Source organism: Megalobrama amblycephala, linkage group LG1 (assembly GCF_018812025.1).
Source record: "Megalobrama amblycephala isolate DHTTF-2021 linkage group LG1, ASM1881202v1, whole genome shotgun sequence".
NCBI classification, from domain to species: Eukaryota; Metazoa; Chordata; class Actinopteri; order Cypriniformes; family Xenocyprididae; genus Megalobrama; species Megalobrama amblycephala.
In genome coordinates, this window is record NC_063044.1 from 41,283,160 (window position 1) to 41,291,971 (window position 8,812).

An 8,812-nucleotide genomic window follows, 5' to 3' on the forward strand; every position below is an offset into this window, starting at 1 on the left:
GTATATTAAGTACGAAATTTGTGTGCGAAAATAGAGCACTTTAAGTATATTATAGAAGTGTACTTTTTTCACCTGGGATTAGGGGAATTTGGCCTTTGTGTTTCCTCATGTTTATACTCCAGGAAGCTATGGCTTGACAATTTCATGTTTATGATCACCCTGGTGTGCTAAAAAAAATGTAAATATGAATGGGAATATACTTCAGAGATATTTTACTCATAAAAAATTCTTGGGGTGCCAATAATTGTGGCCACCGCGTTTTAGAGAAAAACATTTATTTCATAATGTGATTGTCCCCCCATTTTCAATTCTTTTCTTTCAATGAAAGGTTAGATTTTTGCTAATTTTATGAATTAAAGATCAAAAGGATAAACAATGCAGATTTATTTTTACAGTCATCTTTGATCATATTTACCAAGGGTGCCAGTAATTCTGAGCACAACTGTAGTATAGCTATTGACACATAATATAAAGTGGGAATCGTATGAATTGTGATCATATTGAATTCAAGTCCAAAGTTGGGTCTGCAGATGAAAAGTAACCTGTGGCACATTTTCATGATTGATACAGTGCTCATGTCAGTTAATGTGCAGTGTCCTTTTAATTGTTATGAAATTGTAACACCTTACAATAAGGTCCCATTATTTGATGCATTAATTAACATTAACTAACAATAAGCAATACATTTCTTGCAGTATTTATTATTTTTTGTTAATGTTAATTAATAAAAATGAAAATGTTGCTTGTTAGTTCAAGTTAGATTAGGACCAATAAATAATATTAACAGATTCAACTTTTGATTTTAATAATGTACGAGTAAATGTTGAAATTAGCATGAACTTAGATAAAGTATTTTTCATTGTTAGTTCGTTAACTAATGGAACCTTGTTGTAAATTGTTATCAAAAAATGAACATAAACAGAAAGAATAGTGAATGTTTTGCTGGTAGACCCTTCAGTTTAAGTGAGGGAAAGCAAACGCACACCTGTAGAGGTGCAAGTTGAAAGAAAAAACTGTAGCCTAATTGAAGAGAGAACAACTGCACACTCACTTAAGCATAGGTTGTTTATTAACCATCGTTTCGGCTAGTATCATACCTTGACAAAGGCTACTAGCCGAAACGTTGGTTAATAAACAGCCTGTGCTTAACGTAGTGGCTCTTAAGGTCATACTTCAACATTAATATCCTAAACAGGTCAATCCCATACATTTACATAAGCTAATAAAACAACTGAAACCTGTTTTGCATCAGTAGTACTGTATAAACTCTACATAATTCAATTAACTGCTCTGTTGTATGTGTTTAAGTAGTTTCATTTTTAGAATTTACTTCACACTTAAGATACAATGGCATCTGGATGTTGTTCAATGGGGCAAGCCCCATTTACTGTAAGCCGTCAATTAAACAGACTAAACCTGTTTAGATTGTCTAACCTGCTTTCAGTTGCAACCCACTTAAACTTATACAGCAGTAAAACTGTTGCCTTTAGAAACCAGTGGAGGAGAAGAGTTGATGTCTGAAATTGTTTTTACAAAACAACCTCTTGCACAAGATTATAACTGAGAACATTGCTTAACCAAGCATGGACTACATAAACAACATCAGTGTAACAAGGTGGAAATAATTAAAAACTAGTATGAAAATATTAGTGAAACTGTTAAACAAGGAAGAAAACATTCACACAATCTGTGATGGAATCTGTTAAGAAACAAAAATAAATAACCTTACGCCTGGTTTCACAGACAGGGCTTAGATTAAGTCAGGATTAGGCCTTAGTGTAATTAGGACATTTAAGTAGCTTTTATAAATGGGCCTTCGAAAAAAAAACATTACTGGAGTGCATCTTGAGACAAAACAATGGCAGTGACATACAGGTGCTGGTCATATAATTAGAATATTATCAAAAAGTTGATTTATTTCACTAATTCCTTTCAAAAAGTGAAACTTGTATATTATATTCATTCATTGCACACAGACTGATATATTTCAAATGTTAATTTCTTTTAATTTTGATGATTATAACTGACAACTAAGGAAAATCCCAAATTCAGTAACTCAGAAAATTAGAATATTGTGAAAAGGTTCAATATTGAAGACAGCTGGTGCCACACTCTAATCAGCTAATTAACTCAAAACACCTGCAAAGGCCTTTAAATGGTCTCTCGGTCTAGTTCTGTAGGATACACAATCATGAGGAGGACTGCTGACTTGACAGTTGTCCAAAAGACGACCATTGACACCTTGCACAAGGAGGGCAAGACACAAAAGGTCATTGCAAAAGAGGCTGGCTGTTCACAGAGCTCTGTGTCCAAGCACATTAACAGAGAGGCAAAGGGAAGGAAAAGATGTGGTAGAAAAAAAGTGTACAAGCAATAGGGATAACCACACCCTGGAGAGGATTGTGAAACAAAAACCATTCAAAAATGTGGGGGAGATTCACAAAGAGTGGACTGCAGCTGGAGTCAGTGCTTCAAGAACCACTACGCACAGACGTATGCAAGACATGGGTTTCAGCTGTCGCATTCCTTGTGTCAAGCCACTCTTGAACAACAGACAGTGTCTGAAGCGTCTAAAGACAATAAGGACCGGACTGCTGCTGAGTGGTCCAAAGTTATGTTCTCTGATGAAAGTAAATTTTGCATTTCCTTTGGAAATCAGGGTCCCAGAGTCTGGAGGAAGAGAGGAAAGGCACACAATCGACGTTTTCTGAGGTCCAAGGTCAACGCAGCCGAATACCAGGACGTTTTAGAGCACTTCATGCTTCCTGCTGCTGACCAACTTTATGGAGATGCAGATTTCATTTTCCAACAGGACTTGGCACCTGCACACAGTGCCAAAGCTACCAGTACCTGGTTTAAGGACCATGGTATCCCTGTTCTTAATTGGTCAGCAAACTCGCCTGACCTTAACCCCATAGAAAATCTATGCAGTATTGTGAAGAGGAAGATGCGATATGCCAGACCCAACAATGCAGAAGAGCTGAAGGCCACTATCAGAGCAACCTGGGCTCTCATAACACCTGAGCAGTGCCACAGACTGATCGACTCCATGCCACGCATTGCTGCAGTAATTCAGGCAAAAGGAGCCCCAACTAAGTATTGAGTGCTGTACATGCTCATACTTTTCATGTTCATACTTTTCAGTTGGCCAAGATTTCTAAAAATCCTTTCTTTGTATTGGTCTTAAGTAATATTCAAATTTTCTAAGATACTGAATTTGTGATTTTCCTTAGTTGTCAGTTATAACCATCAAAATTAAAAGAAATAAACATTTGAAATATATCAGTCTGTGTGTAATGAATGGATATAATACACAAGTTTCACTTTTTGAATGGAATTAGTGAAAAAAAATCAACTTTTTGATGATATTCTAATTATATGACCAGCACCTGTAGTTTAGAATATGCCAGTGCAAGTTGCTTTTAGTTAAAACGGCTCAAACATGCATTTTAGTCTGGGACTGCTGTCTTGTGAAGTCCAAAAGTGTGGACTTTCCAGATTCTTTCCACACAATACATGTGAACTTGTGCAGAAAGACTTCTGTTTAGTGACAAACAAAATCAGCGATTATAGGTAACATCAAACCACCAAATCATCTTAGAAATGTAAGGAATCACTGCTGCATTGACTGCCAGTGGCCCAGAACGAAGAAAATGAGGAAGTCTAAGACCTTGAGGAAACAAAACTGAATACTTTTAATTGACAAACATGCTTCTCATTCGAACTATGACAGAAAATTTGTCTTAATGTGTCTTGTTCTGGGGATTCAGTTTTTCATTTGAGTTTCATTTGAGAAGTGCAAGTTTGCATGAATAATGACTTTTTAGGCAATCAAAATCTGTTCAACTTAGGTGGTTGACTTCAGGATCCCTGTTGAGTAGATTGCCATCTGAAAATTTGGGATTCTTGTGACAAAAAAAATTATTTCTTTAACCATATTTCAGAAACAATAGAATTATGAAATTACATATAAAGATGCACTTCAGCGCTGAAGCAGTATAAGTGTAATTGTGACCAAGTCTGAAATGCGTCATATATACCTACACAATACAATGTAAAAGTCTAACATGTAACATGTCGTTCCAAACCTGTAAGACGTTCATTTACCTTCGGAATGCAAATAAAGATCTTTCTGATGAAATCTGAGAGGTGTCTGTCCCTCCTAGACAGCTACACGACTGAGACTTTGAAGCTTCATAAAGTTCATAAAGAGATCGTAAAACTAATATGAATTAAGCGGTTTAGTCCAAATTTTCTTAAGAGACTTGATCGCTTTTTATGAGACTTGATCTCTTTTATTCACATATAAACATTCATCAATGCACACATCAGTTGTGGTAAACATGTTTGCTTGACGTGTGAGAACAAATAAGGATCATTCTCGTGTTACGCAGCACGTTTGAGCTTCCGCAAGAAGTTTGTTCTCACGCATCAAGCAGGTTCGGGTGAGCTTCCGTTTACGTTCGATATTCAATGTTTATATATGAATAAAAGCCTAAATTGAATCTGTTCATCATATAAAGTGATTGTGTCTCTTCAGAAAATTTGGAGTAAACCTCTCAATTCATATTACGATCTCTTTATTAACTTTTTGAAGCATAAAAGTTTGAATTGCATATGCTGTCTGTGGAAGGACAGAAAGCTCTCAGATTTCATCAAAAAAATCTTAATTTGTGTCCCGAAGATGAACAGAAGTCTTATGGGTGTGGAACGACATGAGGGTGAGTAATTAATGACAGAATTTTCATTTTTGGGTCAACTAACCCTTTAAGGGGGCCGTTTATACAACACCGTTTTCAGCTAAAAACAGGAAACTCTTTATGTGTTTTGGCCGTTCAATTACAAAACAGCAGGCTTGAAAACACAAACTTTTGAAAAAAGCTTCAATGTGCAGTTTTTGAAAATGATACCATTATCGACTCTGTGTAAACTACAAAAACGTGAATTTGTGAAGACGTTGACGTCATGCATGCGTATTATTACGTTTCAGTGAACTTTTTTCACGGATCTGTGTGAACAGGGTTGTTTTGACAATGTTGTTGTCTAAAATTCCATTTTTAGTACATCATTGTCGTGCAAACGAATGAAAACACAACAAAAACTAACCCTGTAATTATGGTTAGACACACATTACTGTCAAGCAAGAATTTTTCAGGCATTTATTTTTCAGACACATTAAAAAACACAGATTACCATCTCTTTTTTTTTTTTCCATCAGCTGCCCTGCTACAGTAAGTGATAAACAGGTGCATCTTGTTATGCATGTTTAAGGTATTCTAGAACTGGGGGGTGACGCATGGTTATGGTTCATTTTGATCTATGAAGATAAATGTGTACTACCACACACTGATGAAACATTCCTTACATTACAGCAACCGTGTTTATCAAACTGCTCAACTAACACCTAAAAAACTATAATTAAACAATAGGTGGTGGTTATGACAACTTGAGCTGTTTGCAGATGACAGTGATGAATTTGCAGCTGACAAGTGTGAATGGGTCAAACAAAAAAGTAAAATAAATGACAAACTGATTATGATGATCTTCCTTTGCAAGTCACTTTGGATAAAACGAGTTGCATATCAAATTACATAAAATGAATATATGTTAATGTAAATATAAAATTGTATTCTGTTTAAAACAAATTGTTTAGAGTTTTCTGGTGAATACAGTGTTCGAGCTGTGCTAAAGTCTATGTTGTAGCAACAGCTATGATGCAAAAGGCTCCACTGTATTGCTTAATTGAAGTACTGTACCAAACACATTTAAAATACAAAATACTGTAGTAAAAAAAAAAAAAAAAAAAAAAAAAAAAAACTATATTCAACCAGCTTCAGTAAGATAAAAAAAAAAAAAAGAATTTAAAAACAAACACTCACCTGTGGGTATTATTTTGCACATACTTACTAGTGTTCACTTGGTGAGAATTAAGAATAAACAACATTTAGGGTTTGAGGATAATGTTTATGCTTTTTTTAAAGCTAGTGCAGTGCATTTATAACTTGAAAAAGAAAAAAAAGAAAAAAAAAAGAATTGTCAATTTTGATTTCATGGTGACTAACTTTATGGTGCCCTCTTTTGTATTTATATTGTTCTACCTTTTCACTTTCTCCATTTCATATTTGGTCCGGCCTGTAGCATTCGGCAATTTTAAAACTTTATATTCCATCAATTCTCATGGTAATGGCTCTAATGAAGTCTGCTTAAAATTATGCTGTTGTTGTACTCATTTGTACACACAACGCCTCAGCACTTACTCCCGATTTCTCCCAACATGGGGACAAGAGAGCTTTCAGTCATTTCATAGAAAAACAACGTAACTTTAGTTATTTGAAAAAGTAACTCAGACATTTTTTATTATACGTTGTAAACTTAAAAGTAACTGTACTCGTTACTTGAAATGCGTAAGCCCCAACACTGATCATCATTATCATGCTTGTTTGCAGCTCAGGTCTTAGGTTAATACATTAAGTAAGGTTAAATAAGTAATAATTCAGTTGTGTTAGACCACTGCTACATACCAAAAGCATATTTAAGGTATGTAGCATGTTTCTTTTTTCTACTTAACTGAAGATCTACACCTGGGATGCATGAAAGCAGATTTTTTTTTAAAAGCAATACGACTTCTAAAACCAAGTAGCAAAATGCATATTCAATTTATTTAATAGCAACTGAAATAATACATCTGAGATGAGTTTAGGACCTTTCAATAAAATTAGCTTTTAAGAGCTTTTTGCCACAGCTATGAAGGAGAAATGACGTATTGAAGTAAAACTAATATGCCTAATTATATTTCTAGATGTCTGTTGTTGTAAACTGAAATTAGAAGGCTTGTTTATAATATGGGGCCAAAGAAATATGACTTGGAGAAAAAAAGGGGGAGAACATGACATTTTTACATTTGAAATAAATGTATGATCATCAAAGAGACAGAAGTACTTAACAGGTTAGTTCACCCAAAAATGAAAATCATATAATTAATTACTCACCCTCATGCCATTCTACACCCGCAAGGCCTTCGTTCATCTTCAGAACACAAATTAAGATATTTTTGATGAAACCCAGTGAGACCTCCATTGCCAGCAAGATAATTAACACTTTAGATGGCCAGAAAGCTACTAAAGACATATTTAAAACAGTTCATGTGGTTCAACCTTAATGTTATGAAGTGATGAGAATACTTTTTGTGTGCCAAAAAAACTATTGATTAACTGTTGAATAAAGTCAAAAATATTGACTTTATTCAACAATATCTAGTGATGGGCAATTTCAAAACACTGCTTCATGAAGCTTCGAAGCTTTACAAATCTTTTGTTTCAAATCAGTGGTTCAGAGCGCCAAAATCACATGATTTCAGTAAACAAGGCTTCGTTACGTCATCAATGTTTTGAAACTTCAATAGTTCACGTGACTTTGGCAGTTTGATACACGCTCCGAACCACTGATTCGAAACAAAAGATTCATAAGATTCGAAGCTTCATGAAGCAGTGTTTTGAAATCACCCATCACTAGATATTGTGGAATGAGTCACTATTATGTTATTTTTGGCAGACAAAAAGTATTCTTGTTGCTTCATAACATTAATGTTGGACCACTGTAGTCACATGAACTGATTTAAATATGTCTTTAGTAGCTTTCTGGGCACTGAAAGTGTTAATTGTCTTGCTGGCGATGCAGGCCTCACTGAGCCATCAGATTTTATGAACAATATCTTAATTTGTGTTCTCAAGATGAAAAAAGGTCTTACGGGTGTGGAATGACATGAAGGTGAGTAATTAATGACATCATTTTCATTTTTGGGTGTACTAACCCTTTAAGCAGAATCCCATTCCAAAGTCTTCTTTTGCTGCATATATTTGCTAACCAGACGTTTAATGGTATAATATTCAAATAATTTGAATGCAGTGAAACTATTTTTCATGTTTTGTAATAGCAGTCATATTCCCATTCATCCCTATTAATTGAGACTGGCACACTTTACCCCTCAGTTACCCATTCACATAACAAAATGCTCAACTACAGGCAGCTATATTCTTTCTAAATATTAAAAATAATCAGTTACTTTAAATTATGTAGCTCACTAGCTTGAACTAAATACGTATTTGCTAAAATATGTGATTTAGCAGGAATGCAAATTGTGAGCTGATTCATAAAGTTTAGATTTGTTTAAATGAAATGTCAGTATACAGGCAAATTTATAACAGAAAGGTCACTGTAATTCTTCCTTCCTTTTGGCTTTATTGAAATAAAAATGTTTGTATTTGGTTAGCACCATTTGAGAAAAAAAAAAAAAAAAAAAACAACAACATGCATGATCAAAATAGTCACTCATCAGCAACTTAGTTATATGATTGTGTATTAAGGGCACATCAACACTGTTCTCCCTAATATTACATCTGATTTGAGAGGAACTTGGGCTAGGGACGTTGGTGCATTTAACAATAAAATATTAATAAGATATTGCCTTTTTCAATGCATCACTGTGTCGAAAGCATAGACACATTTAGAGCAAATGTACTCAGGGTTGTAATTTTTCAACGAGCCTCCTGCTTTCAATATTAAATGAGATGAGCTCTCCATGTGCTATCACAATTTTTTGAACCAAATGAAATGCAACAATGTTCTTTTAACCTGGATGAATTCCATATTTGAACGTTACACCATTGCTGTTTTACATGTAAACTATAATCTGTGCAATAATAAAAGCTGACTGTAAAATCAACAACTGTGTGAACTGTCGACTTTGGCAAGTTTGCTCGAGTTGTATGGTAAACCGAGGAATATGCTAGATAAAATCTTTCTACTGCATTGA